This window comes from Equus caballus, chromosome 13, assembly GCF_041296265.1.
Source record: "Equus caballus isolate H_3958 breed thoroughbred chromosome 13, TB-T2T, whole genome shotgun sequence".
NCBI classification, from domain to species: domain Eukaryota; kingdom Metazoa; phylum Chordata; class Mammalia; order Perissodactyla; family Equidae; genus Equus; species Equus caballus.
This window is the reverse complement of record NC_091696.1, coordinates 3,217,911-3,234,076: the sequence shown is the minus strand read 5'-3', so window position 1 is coordinate 3,234,076 and position 16,166 is coordinate 3,217,911. Positions and strand designations below refer to the sequence as shown.

The following is a 16,166-nucleotide window of genomic DNA, read 5'->3' as shown; positions in this document are numbered from 1 at the left end:
AATAAGTCTATTTTCCTACAAATACCAAAGAAGTTTAATTTCTTGCCATCTGAAACTATCAATTCCATTCCCAGCTCTGTACTGAGCATTGTGCTTGACCTATAGATCTAAGCTCAAAAGGGAGGTGCTGTCCGGAAAGGAGCTCCAAATGACGGGCGAGGCAAGTGCATCAACCGCTGTGTACTAAGCATCATGACAGGACCACAAATGAGCCCAGGGAGACTGGATATGATTTCAGAAAGGAGGGGACATCTGAGCCATCTTGAAGACGAGTAGGGGAGTGAGGTCATTCCAGGTCAGGGGATTTGCTCAAGGAATGGTGCGGCAGGGGAGGGGTGCGTTAATTTGGGGAGAGGAGGGAAAAGTTGACAGGAAAAGTTGGGATGGAGAATTGAAACTCTAAACACGCTGGGACGCGTGTGAAGAGTCTTAAACACAAGACCAAGGAGTGAAGAGTTTAAGTTCTCAAAAAGAAAAATGGCATGTTCTAGAACGAGAAATCTAATGTCACTTCTGAAAGTCGCCTGGGGTGGAGGTGATGGTTCAGATGCCTGCCAGGAACTGGAAGGGAGGCCACTGCAGTAGACCTGTGCCCCTGGTAAGGTGTACCTTAGGAACACTATAAGTAAGTGCTCTAAGTAATCAACTTCCAGATACTCAACTTCCCGACATACTCTTTCCTAAAACTGTCTGCCTAAGAAGCCTCCTCAACTCCAGGCTCCCCCTCCCACCTTCCCTTCCATGCTCACTCTTCTCCAACTTTAAAAAAGAAAGTCGTACTTCTCACCATGCTGAATCTTAATGACTTATCACATTGACTAAAACCCTTCTGGGTACCAAAACAGAGAACCAGTTTGAGTTCCTTTCATCAGGGCACCGAAACACGAATGCCCTGAATCCATCTCATTAAGAGATGTGTTTCCAGACCTGTTGCTCTCTCACTATCAACTGTGTCCTCCTACAACTAGAAATCACAGGATCATCTTAAATTCTTCACCTAGTTCCATTAATTTCCCAAGTTCTGTTCCTCTTATTTCTGAAATAATAGCAATTTTATTTAGCATAAACTGAGACCTGTAACATGCTATGCTGAGGGAGGTATTTACTAGAGGAGCCTCCAGAAATAGTACTAGTCAAGGCCACAGACAAGTCAGTGGTAGAACCAGGATGTGAACCTGGTATGCGCAGCTGCCAAGCCGAGTCTTTCAATCTCTTCTATGTTTAATAATTATTTATGAAATTCGTAATATATTTAAGGTATTCTGATCGACTGTGTCCTAAAAATCATAATAATAACTTAATATGGAATTAATTTTTTAATAGAGTTTATGGTCACTGGAAATAAATAACAGATTTCAAATGCAGTTTATACCCGTGCACGTGTGTGCAAGCACATGCATGTGTTTGAGTGCATATGTGTAAGTGCACACACATGTGCATATGTATGTATGAGTATATGTATGTATGTTGCAGGAAAGCACGATCAGGTGATCAATAAAGATTTCTGAAGCATAAAAGAATATTATATTAAGATAACAGTCTGTGTGTGGGGGAAGCAGAATTTGATAATGAACCAGTGCCACCTCCACTGTCAAAGGAAATGTTCCCACGTACTGTGGAAATAGAGACGATATCAAACCACCATGGTATTTACATATTCCAGTGGGTCCAGTCAGCAGAATGATGTAACAGTTTTATTTTTAAATGTCAAAATTTACAATAAATATTCCTTGCAACTATTTACACTTATGAAAAAGTTTTAATATCTTTTTTAAAGTGTACAAGAAGGTACATAGCTTCCGAAAGTTCTTTCAGGAGGAAGAGCAGAAAAAACCTCTGAAGGGTCCTCGTCCAGGCGAGAGCTAGGGAGAGCGTGACAGCGGCAACAAGGAGAAAGGAGACACCGAGAAATGAGAGGTGTGCCAGAGGTTGAAAGCTTGGGCTTGGCAGCTGCGTGCACCAGGTTCAAATCCTGGTTCCACCACTGACTAGTCTTGTGGCCTTGACTAGTACTATTTCTGGAGGCTCCTCTAGTAAATACCTCCCTCAGCACAGTATGATATAGATCTCAGTTTATGCTAAATAAAATTACTATTATTTCAGAAATAGAATTGACAGAATTTGGGAACTTAATGGAAGCAGGCGAAGAATTTAAGATGATCCCATGATTTCTACTTTCAGGATGGCTCAGTTAATAATGAGAAGGCAATTGGGCTGGGCAAGACATTGAGTCTGAGGAGTCCCTGGGACACATGGACAGTGGTGTGTGCGTGTGAGATCCAGGAGCAGAGCTCAGAATCATAAAAAGACCTGGAGGCTCCAGGCCTAAGTGACTGACATTAACCGAACAGAGCTGTGGGGCAAGGTCAGCTAACAACAAAAACACATTTAAAAATGAGGGCAGAAAAGAAAGCATCTAAAAAAAGTCCTGAGCAAGAGATGCTAGGGAGCTAGAGAACGTTGGAACACAGAGGTTCCAAAGAGAGCAGTCAACCTGTCCCAAGGGCCAGGGACATGACCAGCACAGAGCCCTCGATTTGGAGGTGGAAGGTTACCTTTCATCTGCTGGTGGCAGCTCTAGGGGGAACCAGAGACGAAGCAGCCAGTTTCAGTAGACTACAAGGACCCCTGAGGGAGGCGGCTGAGGAGCGGGGAGTCAGAGGTCGCCTGATGGCAAGCAGGGGAAAAGATATGATTGTCTAGAAGAAGTGCTGAGGATGCCTATGGACATCCAGAGGAAGGGGAAGACGGAGAAAGGAAACAGAGGCAGCTCTGGAGGAGACGGGCTCAGGGAAGTGGAGGTGTTTCAGGCTTGGGCGGGAGCCGGAATGCCTTCCTGGAATAGGACGGAGGTAAGCCAGAAGCAGTCAATATACACAGATTTGGAGGGAATTTATAGAGTGGTGGCTGGTTTCCTTTTCCTTAAAGAATCAGGAGCGTGTGGAGAGTGAGTCGTGCAGAACTGGGGTTTGGGGAGAGTGGCATGCATTAAAACATGGACTGTGATCCAAGATGTGGCTCTCTACTATTTTCAGAAATGAGCTATCAGTAGATCATCAAATTCCTTAAGCAAATGTCCTTCTCTTTTTAAAATCAGAGGGCAGAATTCCCTTAGCACATTTAAAATTCACCCCTTATACTCTACTTATTTTTATGCCATACACATAATTTATGCAAAGTCTTTATTGAGATCCCTTTAAACCGTATATTAACTGCATACCCACAGGGGTGTGCCCACGCATTTTCCTTTTCCTGTGGGTACGTGTGCACACACATGTGGTTGGGTGTGACCCCGTGAGCCCTTTTATTATTCAGTTCATAAAAATATGAGAGAGTGTCATTTATCAGCAACCCAAACTTACAGTTAATAAAATTTCTGGGGCTCTCTTTCCTCCTGCTATGTGCAGGTTACTCTCATTTACTTCAAACAGAAATACATACGTGTTATCAGGAAATACAAATCCATCCTTCTTCTTTAAGTAATTGGTAATAGAGCCTAAAATTATTAAATTGGATTTCTGTAAAGTTGTATATAGGGAAGCAGCTCAAATAAAATATCATTTCTACTGACTTTATTCCAGAAACCACAATTTCAATCTGTTTATACTGATGATCCAGTTATTTTCTAAATGTATTCTGTAATTTTCTCTATTCACTCAAATACGTTATCCTATTTTTATTATTTTGGGGCTCACACAGCAAGCAACCTGTTTAGTGTTAAATAAATCTTCACTGCAAATGGAATTTCTTTTTAATTGACTAGGCTGCTTTTGTAAAAAAAAAAAAAAAGAAAAGAAAAAAATTATGCATGGAAAGAATCCTATCTGAAATACCGAAGGGAGGCCCGCTGCTTGAGGGACACTGAGCCAAGAGCTGATTTCTTCTAGGGCATCTGCACCCTCTTTTCAAGTTGCACCAGCATGCCCGGCATCTGCAAATTTCAGGCCATCTGACAGCTCTGCGCTTGCTCTGCCCTCCATCCTTTTGCTGGGTTTGGCTAACAACTCACAGTCTCCAAAAAGTTTTCCACCCTCCAGCCTGAAGGAGCTTTTCCTCCAACTCAGCGCCCCTCCCTCTCTGCAGTCCTCAACCGGGCACGTCAGGTCCACGAGAACTTTCTCGGTCATTGCTCTGGACCCACTCTGGCAGTCGAGACCGCCTTCTCCGAAGCTTCGCTGAGAGCTGTCCCACCTTGCCTCCCTGGGCCAGGCCATTAAGCCCAGAGAGCTCATTCTCTGTATCTTGTGTGATTAACAGATGTTCTGCTGAAACATATATTCTGGCTAATAAAGTATTATGTTAAAAGCCCTTTTCTTGAAAAAATAAAAATAAAAACACACTTATTTGGCAAGCAATGATTGGATTAATTCAGGAGGTTCTACTCATAATAGATTTTGAATACGGGATTGCACATTTTATAAAAATTAAGGCTCTCCTTGAATCAGACCAAATCGGAAACGTGGTAGGTAAACAGGTTTGACTTTTGTCTCCAAGGCCTTAGGCAAACAGTGATGTTACATGTGTGGGACTCATGCTGCAGAGCTGCTGTTCACATTAAGTTAAGTGGGACTTTTAAAAGTGATTTTCTCTCTCTCTCTCTCTAAATTCTTTGTTGTTGAAATTACAGTTAAGGAAGTGGATTTTTCTTTGGTTTAGTGAAATTTGGTTTCACAGTTCTCTGTTGGAAAAGAGATTAAGCTTCAGGAAGCTGAATATCTGGGGAAGAAGACCAGCAAAGGTATAGATGCCAAACTTGTTTGTTCCCCGAGAGCCAGGTTAGCACATCCCAGGCCCCTCCAGGACAGCACGTTCCAGGCCCCTTCAGGTTAGCACACCTCAGGTCCCTCCAGGTTAGCAAATCCAGGCCCCTCCAGGTTAGCACATCCCAGGTCCCTCCAGAACAGCACGTCCCAGGCCCCTCCAGGTTAGCACATCCCAGGTCCCTCCAGAACAGCACGTCCCAGGCCCCTCCAGGTTAGCACATCCCAGGCCCCTCCAGGTTAGCACATCCCAGGCCCCTCCAGGTTAGCACATCCCAGACCCCTCTGGGTTAGCACATCTGAGGCCCCACTGGATTAGCACATCTAAGCCTCCTCCAGGACAACACATCCGAGGCCCCTCCGACTTAGCACATCTGAGACTCCCCTAGGTCTCAGTAATTAGTTTGGGGTGGACCTGATACCTGATGGAGCCCACTCCTCTCCTTCCATCTCCTACCAGTCTGTATGAGCAGCTCCCCTTTTCCCTAGGCCTTTACTAGTTAGAATTTTGATTGGCATCCTACGTTGGGCTAAGAAAATGGTTAATCAGTATATTTACATAAACTTCTGTATATAGTCTTCAGATCTAGTCTATAAAAGTGTATTTAGCTTTTTTGGGCTCTAAAACACAAGTTTAGAGTTCACCTGGTTCAGACCCCTCGTTTCACAGATGAGAAAACTGAGCCCCAGATCCCCAGCACCCAGAAAGTCAACAGCCACACATCGTCATCGTACAGTGAGTTCTCTATGATACAGACACACGCTCTGAGTCCTGAGGCCAGCTTTATAGTAAGGCCCCTTTGTATAACAATGTCTGAGTGCCCGTGATAATATTGTTTAAGTTCTAAAAAAAACTAATTAATTTTCATCAAAAGCATTATGAATAAAAAAATCAGATGCGCTCAAAAATGAATTAAAACTAATGAAGGAATATCACCAATTGAAAACAGGTTGATTTCAGTTAATTCAGAGAAGAAAGAGCCAAGTCCTATTTTGCAGGTGATAGGATTTTGACAATTTCTGCTCCACAATAAAAGCTCTTTTTCTTTTAAATAGCTAGAGACAAAGTTAATAAATCATATCCCATCTGTAGGCATAAAGAAGACAACTGAAGCCAGGATATTCAACTTGGTCCAGAACACAAAGCAACGTGAGCCCATGCTGTGTCGAATTCTGAAGTAAATAGAAGTTGACAAAAAGTCAAGGAAAGTGCTTCTGGTTTTTCCTTTTGGGTTAGCATTAGGCTCCATGCTAATCCTGGAGATTAATGCAAAAGCCTGTTAATTCAGCTAAAGTGCAGCGTTCTGGAAGTCAAGAGCTCGGGGAAGGCACACGCTGCACTGAGCGGCAGGAGCTCCTCTATCGTGAAGCACCCAAAGGCTGCTCATTAGGCCATGGCTTCCTAAGTCCCAACTGGAGGGAGCTGAGGCAGGTGTTCGATGCAGCTTCAGCAAGCAGGAATGTGAGGCTGGCCACCTTCGTCTCCCTGGATGACATATGGTCTTCTGAGAATCCTTCCCCAAAGAAACAAGTTTGGTTTACGCTGGGCTTCCATGAATATCACAGTAAATTTCTTGGCTGTACCTGTGGTGACACTACATTCCTTTTGCTGTACGACTCAGAGGGCCCCACCTGTGCCTGGGTTAAGGGTTGTCTGGGAGGACAATTCCAGCGACACAGAATGAGGACAAAAAGGAGAGCAATTCTCTTATGCCTGGCCAGCACTTCAGCTGGTCTGCGTTGCTGGTCTGGCGAGGTGACCCAGACCTTCCTCTAAGTGTTTAGTTGACTTGCTCCGGTTGCTACAACCACCCACTGTCTATTATTGTTGGATGTGGAGGCACCAGGGACACACCAGTGAGTCACCTGGGTTTCAGAGAGATTCTTCCATGCCCCCGTCATGTAGCAGCAGTCCAGGCTCCTCAAGGTCATCAGCATCAACTTCCCATGCCAGCACAGTCATCGAATCCCTTGTCTGCTGGTCCAGGGAACCCCTTGTCCTCCTTGGTAGAGGCATTGCCTCCCAGGACGCTCTAAGTCAGCAGAGCCTAAGGGTTTGGAACAGGTAGCAGAGCCCCAGAACTGGGTCAGCGGGAGCGACTCAGAGAGGACTGCCTGCAGCTCTGCTCACTGGGAGGACATCCCTGTACCACTGTTGCGGGGCCATCCTCTAGAGGGGCGTATCGTGCAACCACATTTTTCGCTAGAGCCAACATGTGGTTCTGACCTATTTGTGAATCAGTCCTGGGTTTTTCACTCCTTTGTCAGCTGGTTGTAAGAACCCCTTCCCACTGAGGCTGTAGTCATGAGATGGGGGGAGAACTGTCAGTGCTGAAGGGGTGGTTGACATGGGAGTCTGGGGTCACCTTTCATGTCATTTACTGCCTTCTTTAACTGCCTGGGCCTGGCCCTCAATGCGTCATTTCCACCCAGCCAGCCTCATGACCTGGAGAATCTCACAGTACCTGGCTCATGAGGGGTAGTTCTGGGCCCTGGTCACTTGGTGCTCAGTGTCAATGAGGGCCCAGAAACTCATTACAACGAGATGTCTGTCCTTCTCAAATAATGAGCAGTTCTCTGCTGCAGAAGGAAAAGGCTTCCTCCAGAACTCTGGGGCCCCAAATTGGAACCCTCCTACCGGGGTTTGCCACAGACACACACAGCACCTCTCTCCAGCAAGGATGCCTCTGGCACCGTTAGATCGGCTGAATCAAATGACATGGGCCACTGGGAAGTTTGCACCTGGGTCTACTGGACAGCCCTCTCTTGATCTGGCTCCTCTTCCCCCTGCTGAATCACCCAATAAATGGCTAGGGGAAGTGTTCCCAAGAGCTGTATGCATGTGGCACGAACATAGAAGCAGGGCACTATCAGATCACGCCCGCATAAAACTGGTCGGACATTCAGGGCCCGCGGCAGAACACGTGCCCACGGGCTTGGAGACAGGTGGAGCTCGTGACGAAAGCTCCAGCAGCAGCTCGCTCACTAAGCTGGGCCTCTGGGGATTAACAAACTGCCAGCCATCTCCCCGAATGAGCATGAGGCCCAGAGCTGTCTGGTCCATGTGGAGGCTCCTCAGCGCGGTCCTCAAATCTTAGTGAGTCCCAGAATCACCTGGAGGGCTGGTTAAGACACACATTCCCGGACTTCACTCCCGGAGGCTCTGGTCAGCAGGTCTGGGGAGGGTCCCTGGGAGTTTGCATGTCCACCAAGTGTCCAGGTGATGCTGCTCCCCAGACCATACTCTGAGCAGATTTGCTCTAGAACCTCTGAGCAGCATCACTCCAGAACTTTGCTATTCAACCAGCAGCATCTGCATCGCCTGGGAGCTTGTTGGAAATCTCGGTTTTCTCAAGCTTTACTGTGCATGTGAATCATCTAAGTAAAGATGCAGAATTTGATTCAGTAGGACGGAGATGGAGCTCAAAAATCTGCATTTCTAACAAGCTCCCAAGATGATGCTGATATTACCGGTCCAAGGACCACACTTTGAGTTTAGCCCAACCATGTGCAGCCCTGAATATATATTAAAATCACCTGGGTGCTTTAAAAAAATGTCCTGAACTAGCCCAGGTGATTTTCATGGACATCCAGGGTTAAGAAACAGTGTCACAGACTCCAAATATTTTTATTCTATTTTGTCACTTTTCCTTTGATTATTGTTAAACATATTGGCCCAGCACTTTTTCAAACTTGGTGTGATTTGCCGTCTGTCAGTTTGATCTTCCAATTTTCCCACCGTCCTGGCACCTTGGCAGGATTCATTCTTCTGCAGTTCTTGTCTGTCCGCCTGCCACCTCCTTCCCTGGTTCAACTTTCACTTCCAAACTAAGCACAGACCTCTCATTGCCACGGTCACTGAACACGCTCTCCATATATCTTTGCCCATATAGTCCATAAAAGAATTTTGAAAAACTATGTCCCCTCATGTATTTTAACTTTATATTTAAATGTTTACATTTACTCTCTAGTGTATTTTAAAAGAAACTTTTGATCACTGTTTTAAATGTATCCAAAGGGACGTAGATTCCACAGTGACTTGATAACTACCATCACTCATTTAAAAATCTCCCTCTTGATACCTGAAAATTTTACATCATTGCTTTTTCTCCTTCAATCCAGGCACAGAATTTTATTTGCTGTAATATAGCATGCTTGAAAGTCCTTTATCACTGTGCCACACTTCTCTACGCAAGAAAGGATGGATATTTCATTAATTTTTTTTTCAAATTCCTCTGATCCTAAAATTCTAAATGTTGAAAAACAAATTATGGGTAGGTTATCCACTACAATTATTACTAATAATTAATAATCAAATCAATATACATCATTACAAATTTTGAAAAATATTAAATATAAAACGCAAAATTTCATTGGAAATGCATCTCAATGAGATGAATGGGACTGTTCTTTTTTAATTAGTGCATATATTCATGGGCGAATATTACTTCTAGCTAAAATGAGAAAGTGTTCAGCATCAATTTCATTTCTATTTTTCGTTTTTATAAATGTATGCACTGAGAAAACTTATTTTCATAAATAAGTAGATGGGAATGGAAGGAGTTTTGTCACAACGTCAGTCAATTCTTTGACATCATTCTGATTGCTATGCCCAAAATCACACCATAATTTATCATCAAACATTATTTTTAATAATCTTTTGGCTGACAACTTGATTAGGTCCTCCTTCCATTTTGTTGAAAGCTAAGAATTGTAAGCCACCTGACTTGCAAGAGGATTTCTTACCCAGTTATTAAAGTCATCTACTTTCTCGGCAGTGACCCCAATATTTGAAAGTATCCTTGGTCTGGCAAGTAGAGGGCTTGACCGCCCAGAGCCATGCACAAGAGAGGTGAGAATTTGGTGGGAGGAATGCTTTTCCTTTGTAAGGTGGGAGAAAAGCCACTGTGAACAGGGAGGTGAGAAAGCAGAATCTGCTCCTCCACTGCAGACGCTTTCTCAGGCAGGTCAGTCTGGGAAAGAGCACAAATCTAAGTTTGGGATGTGGAAACTGATTCCCGTCAACCATCCATCACTGAAGATCCCTGGAGGAACAGGACCCTGATTTGAAGCCCGCTGATCTAGATTAACCCCATCTGTCGGTGGTGAGCAGTGCTGACGTGCCTTCACCCAGACTAACGCCTGCGGGGACCAAGCAGATACGCAGCATAAACCTCTCCACTGGGCCTGCGAGACATTCTCCACCTTCCCGGTCCTAATTTATTTCCCTATTTTTGACAAAGACGGGGTATAGCAAAAGATTTTTCTAGTATAAGACAAACAATAGTGCAAAACTTATAATAAATGGCAACTGGCTGGTCTCCTTGCTAGGGACACGTCCTGGGAGGGTTGGGATATTGGCAAGATGAGTAGATGCACCGTGAAAGTGAGCAGCATCTACTCAGCTCCAGCTAATTGTTGTCTTGAGGGGGATGTGGTTCTGGTGTCACTAGGTCTTCAATATTTATGTGGAATCTCCTGGTTTTCAAAAGTTTTTTTTTTTTTTTTTCAAGGAAGATTAGCCCTGAGCTAACATCCGTGTCCATCTTCCTCTATTGTATATGTGGGACGCCTGCCACAGCATGGCTTGACAGTGGTATGTAGGTCCACACCCGGGATCCAAATCGGTGGACCCCAGGCTGCCAAAGTAGAGTGTGCAAACTTAACCGCTGTGCCAGTGGGCCGGGCCCCAGGAGGTTTTTCATGTTTCCTAAGCAGTTATGTGTGGGCCCTCTGTGAGGGCAGAGCTTTGTTCTTATCTTGGAAGTTGGTACCTTGAAAGTCCGTGAATAGAGAAGCTTCTGTTGACTCCAGGCACTGCTGTTCCCTTTATCGGGGTGGCCTCCTCTCTAACTCTTTAGCTGACTAACTCTCACTCAACCTCTGGATCTCAGTTCAACATCAGTTCCTCAGGGAAAACCTTTCTGATTGCCCCAGACTTGGCTGGGTGCCCCACCCAGGGGTTTCCACAGTGACCTGTGCTTCTCTTTATCATGGCTCATACACATTTGTGTTCATTCTCTATTTATATGGCCATCTCACCCTTGACTTCCCTAACTGTTCAATGCCTCGCACCAGGCTTGGTGCACAAGAGATATGCCACAAACAACTGTGGCATGCAGTAATCAGCGTTGCCGTGTACACCCAGGCAGGCTATGCATGGGCCACTTCTTTGGGCTGCCATTAATATGGACTACTACAGACCCTGAAGGTGTGTGGCGCAGCCATCTCGAATGAGGGCCGGGCAGTCCTACTTGCTAAGGGAAAGTCTCCCTGCACAAGCTGCTCATCAGCCACAGCCCTGCGGTAAATAAACCTTCCGCACGCATCCTGCTCGTTTGTACAAGCACTCTCAGGAGGACCCGGAGTCAGCCTTGCTGGTCATGACAAACTCTTACCACTCCCAGATAATTCCAGGAGCAGGCAGAGATCAATGAGGGGTCATGGGAGAGTTTCAGTGGGAGTTCTTTTTGCACACAAAGTGTTATGCATTCTTATAGAACTGTCCTGTTCAATACAATAGCCTCTAGCCACATAAGGCTAGTAAATCGAAATTAAATAAAACTAAAAATCCACTTTCTCAATCACCCTAGTTACATTTAAAGTACTCAATGGTCCCATGCAGCTAATGGTTGCCATATTGTACAGTACAAATAGAGAACATTTCCATCATCACAGAAACTTCTATTGGTCATGGGTCACAACTCAAATGCTTCCAGAGCAGGTAGCTAACGTGAAAGAGCCAGGCTAAGATTCAGAAATATTTCTCTCCAAAGAGGAGGTCTGTTAATACAAATACCTAACTTACCTCAAGAACAAAGAGACTTAATCTCTCACTCGAAAAGACCTGCCTCTCATTTGCTTTAAATCTGCGATAATTTAAAATTCCACAATGAATATTTTCACAAAACAAAGAACAGTGCACTCCACAGGAAACTGAAGCCTCTGCCTTAGGAGAATGTGCTCAATGAAACAGACTGTTCAAACTGGGGATGGTGGTCCCAGTGTGGCCAATTCATCAGTTTTTTTTTTTTTTTCTTGGTGAGAAAGAATGGCCCTGAGCTAACATCTGGTGCCAATCATCCTCTTTTTTTTTTTTGCTTGAGGAAGAGTGTTCCTGAGCTAAAATCTGTGCCAGTCTTCCTCTATTTTGTATGTGGGTTGACACCACAGCATGGTTTGATGAGCAGTATAGGTCTGCACCTGGGATCCGAACCCACAAACCCAGGCCGCCAAAGTGGAGCATGCTGAACCCAACCACTACACCACTGGACTGGCCCCTCGGATATTTTTTAAAACTGGAAAACTCCCTCTCAACTTTTAAATATTGGCTCCTGTATTTTTTTTTTTGAGGAAGATTAGCCCTAAGCTAACTACTGCCAATCCTCCTCTTTTTTGCTGAGGAAGACTGGCCCCGAGCTAACACACGTGCCCATCTTCCTCTACTTTATATGTGGGACGCCTACCACAGCATGGTGTGCCAAACGGTGTCATGTCTGCACCCGGGATCCAAACCGGCGAACCTCGGGCCGCCGAGAAGCAGACCGTGAGAACTTAACTGCTGCGCCACCGGGCCAGCCCCGTGGCTCCTGTATTTTTAAGGTATTGTGTGGACTAAATGAAACACAGTCAAGGAGCAAATGCAGTCCACAGATGGCTAATCTCGACTTCTGATCTAGAGTAATACTGTACTTCAGGAAAGAAACCACAATAGGAATAAGGAATGGGTAGTTATTACAGACTGAACTGTCTCCCCCTAAAATTCAAATGGTACAGCCCTGATACCCAATATGGCTGGATTTGGAGATGGGGCCTCTAAAGAGGTGACTAACGGAAAATGAGGTAACAAGGGTGGGGCCACGATCCAACTCGACTGGTGTCTTTATAAGAAGAGGCACAGACACGAGAGAGCTCTCTCTCCCTCTTTATCCATGTGCACAGAGGAAACACCCTGTGAGGACACAGAGAGAAGGCAGCCGTGCAAGCCAGGAAGAGAGCTCTCACCAGAAACCAACCCTGCTGGCACCTGGATCTTGCACTTCAAGCCTCCAGAACTGGGGGAAAGCACACGTCTATTGTTTAAGCTGCCCAGTGTGTGGTGTCTTGCTATGGTGGCCCGAGCTGATTAAGACAGTAGTTTTAACTTATACATCTAAGTTATTTTATGTATATGTATGTAAGTTATCTACACAACTTATACATAAGTTATAAGGAAATCAATTTTTATAAATCACATATTGAATGGTTAGGGGTGAAGAACTTATATTAATAGTCCGTTTGTAAAGCAACTCATTTTTTAAACTACAGTTTGACATACTGGGCTTGCAGAGCATGGGCAGTGGCATTATTTCACATAGCTCAGTCAGTTTTGCCCACAGAAGGGCCCTGTTCATGAGAATAATGAAGCCTGTGGCTTGAAAGCTGTAACTCTACTGGCTCGTTCTATTTCTAGCATAATCCATCTCTTGAAATTTTTCCATATTTTCTCTACATAAGCCTACACTAATGGTCATATAAACAAGAACTACTGTGAACTGTTTCTGAAAAAGTGTTTCTCCAACACAAAATCCTGTATATCTTAACTTTATCTTTACCAACCCTATCTTTTACAGCAGGCAAAGGATTAGAAATATAAGTGGTAGAAACTCAGGATGTGTGGGAAAATTACTATTCCCTAACTTAGGACATCCCATATCATATAGACAGATGGATAAATATTCTGGAGGAAGCACGGATTTAAGCTAAGTGATCAGGGATAGGTAAGAACTGGAAACATAAAAAGAAAGTGAGACAACCTTCTAGGGCATCTAGGAGAAGAAGTTGCTTTGGGATGGGAAGTATAAAGAGACAGGCTAATTTAATTTCCAAGTGAAAACGTCCAACAAGACAGTGGATCCCGTTCTCAGGGCACAACGTCCCAAGCACTAGGTTAGACTGGGCAAGCTTTCTCCACTGTAGCCAGAAGCAGCATAATCAACTGGATGAGTGAGACTGAGACAAAGAGGAAAGCCAGAGACCAACACATGAGATGAAGTCATCAAACAGACAAAAAGTTAGTCAATAATCGAGGAGATGCATGGGGACAACCTTCCATTTTAGGACACCTTACTAAATCAGACAAAGAAGTTAAGAAATTAGAAGATAATCAGAATTTTAGAGTCATAGTGGACTTAAAATCATTTCACCCAGTTTTCCATTGGACAAAGAATGAATGCCCACCCTGGCATTCAGGTTGGAAATGATGTTTGATCAAAGGTGATACTTAATGTCACAAGAATGAATGAGATCTCAAAGGAGGAAAAAACAGCATAAAAACATGACAAAACTTGGCACTAAAGGACTAGGCAGTGGGGAATCCTTACATTTTGGGGTAAGGAGAACAAAATGGAGCTATAAACACCAAAAGAAATGCAGCTAGAGGAGGAACAAGAGCAAAGCCAGTAAGAAGGTATCCTGAGAAGCCAAAGATGGGGAGAGAATCGAGAGAGGGAGAGTAAAAAACAATGATTCATTGCACAGTGGTGAAGAACGAAGATGGAAATATACCAAGCAATGCTTTCGTTCCTAATGACTTTCATCCATTCAGTAAGCAAGTATTTATTGAGTCCTTTGAGTTGTCATGCACTCTTCTGGCTACTTGGGAAAAAAGGAGACAAAAATCCCTGCCCTCATGGAACTTACATTCTGGTGGGAGAGGAAAACAATACCCTTAACTGAACGAGGTCGTAGGAAAGGCAGAGTCTTGCTGGGGGGACACGAGCATTGAAAACAAGGGGAGCAGACAACGGGACAGTGGGTGCAATGGTCCTTAGTTGGAGAGCCCTGTTCTAGCCCAAATCTCCTTTCCTTAATCATCTCGCTGGCGCTGCCTCTCTCCATAAGTGAAAGAAAAGATTAAAGAGTTCTGCTAACAATGCTTTTCCAACCTCAGAAGCAGAATTAATTGCTCCCTTGCCTGTGCTTCCACAACATTTTCTAGCTAACTCCATTTCACTTGGCATTCAACACACTGTGCTCTTGTCATTGGTTCACGGGTCTGCCTCTCCTCAGCAAAAAGCGAGCTCAGGAAAGGCAAGAACCCTACGTCTTAATCATTTCATTTCCTCAGCATCAGGCATTATGCCTGGTAAATATTAGATGCACAGTGTTTTCTGAGTGAAACATCAGACATAAAATCTGTATTTTTAAAAGGGGAAATTATACATTTTGGAACAAAAGTGAGATACACAGACTCTAAGTGCCAAAAGAAATCACAAGGCAGCACTTCCAATTGCTTCTTCTCTGCAGATGTACAGGATGGGTGGAGGAGTGACTCCAGAAGACCAGTGAGAGCACGCAAGCCGTTTCCATAATGATGACACATTTATCTCTTATGCAAACCTGAGTACTCTTCCAGGCTGAGGCGATACGCAAAATATTTAATGACCAACATGCCAACATGGCAGGGGCACCAACCAATCAGAACAGAAGTCAGTGGGGGCATAATAGCTTAATATCAGTCCTTCAGATACAAACTTAAGAGATGGATTTGATCTCAATCTTAACGCCAGTACAGGGTTCAAATAAGTAGAGCTACTTCCCTGATTTTTACCAACATCATGCTTACCATCATGATTTTTTAATGCTATAACTAAAATGAACAAAGAAATAAAAGGCTCAAAATACTGCCCATTCATTTTATATTTCTTTATGACAGTAACATTCTTGCATAATTTTTTCTGAGGCCATTTTCTCAATTCAAGAGAACTTTTCCTGAGTAGGCTAAAGAAATGTGGAGCCTCTTAAACTTTCTGAAATGAACTAATAACCAAAGGTCAACTCCTGCATATGGTTTCTCTACATAAGTCATTCTGACTAATTAGGGGGCTTCCCAAAGTCTCAAGGAATGGGAAGGGAGAAGTGCAAATTCTGGAGCACATTTGTGCTGGAAACCTTCCCAAACGAGAGCCAACCTTTGTGTAATTCAACCCTGTCTGAATTAATATAACCACAGAGTGACATCTTGACGGGGAAATACATTAGAGTGTGCAACAATCTTTCAAGGCAAGCAAAGGGAGCAGCAGAGCGCAGGGCGCTTAATACCAGATGGGATACAGCTCAACCAAATCCATTCTCAGTAAAACAAGAAAATAAACAACCAACCAACCAACCCCAGAGGGCCAGGCGAATGGGCCACCACTCCTGACTTATTTCTTCTCTAGCTCCAGTTCCTTCTCCTAAGTCCAAGTTGGGGACCAAAATGGAAAAACTGTCATTCTTTCAAGAGTTTCACTGAGTTTCTGCACTTCTGGGTTTGTGTCTCTCTTGCTCCCTAGGAAAATCAAAAACATTACAGCTTGCAGACTTCCCAGATGGTCATTCAGGTCTCTAACTAGCGTGAACCAGAAAATTCCCAGTGTGCATTTT

General features: G+C 44.2%; 1 protein-coding gene across 4 annotated transcripts in view; it reads right to left on the bottom strand.

Annotated features, from left to right (window-relative positions):
- Positions 1 to 16,166, bottom strand: part of SDK1 (sidekick cell adhesion molecule 1) — an 857,904-nt gene that overhangs the window by 342,105 nt on the left and 499,633 nt on the right. The gene's annotated exons all lie outside the window — the stretch shown is intronic.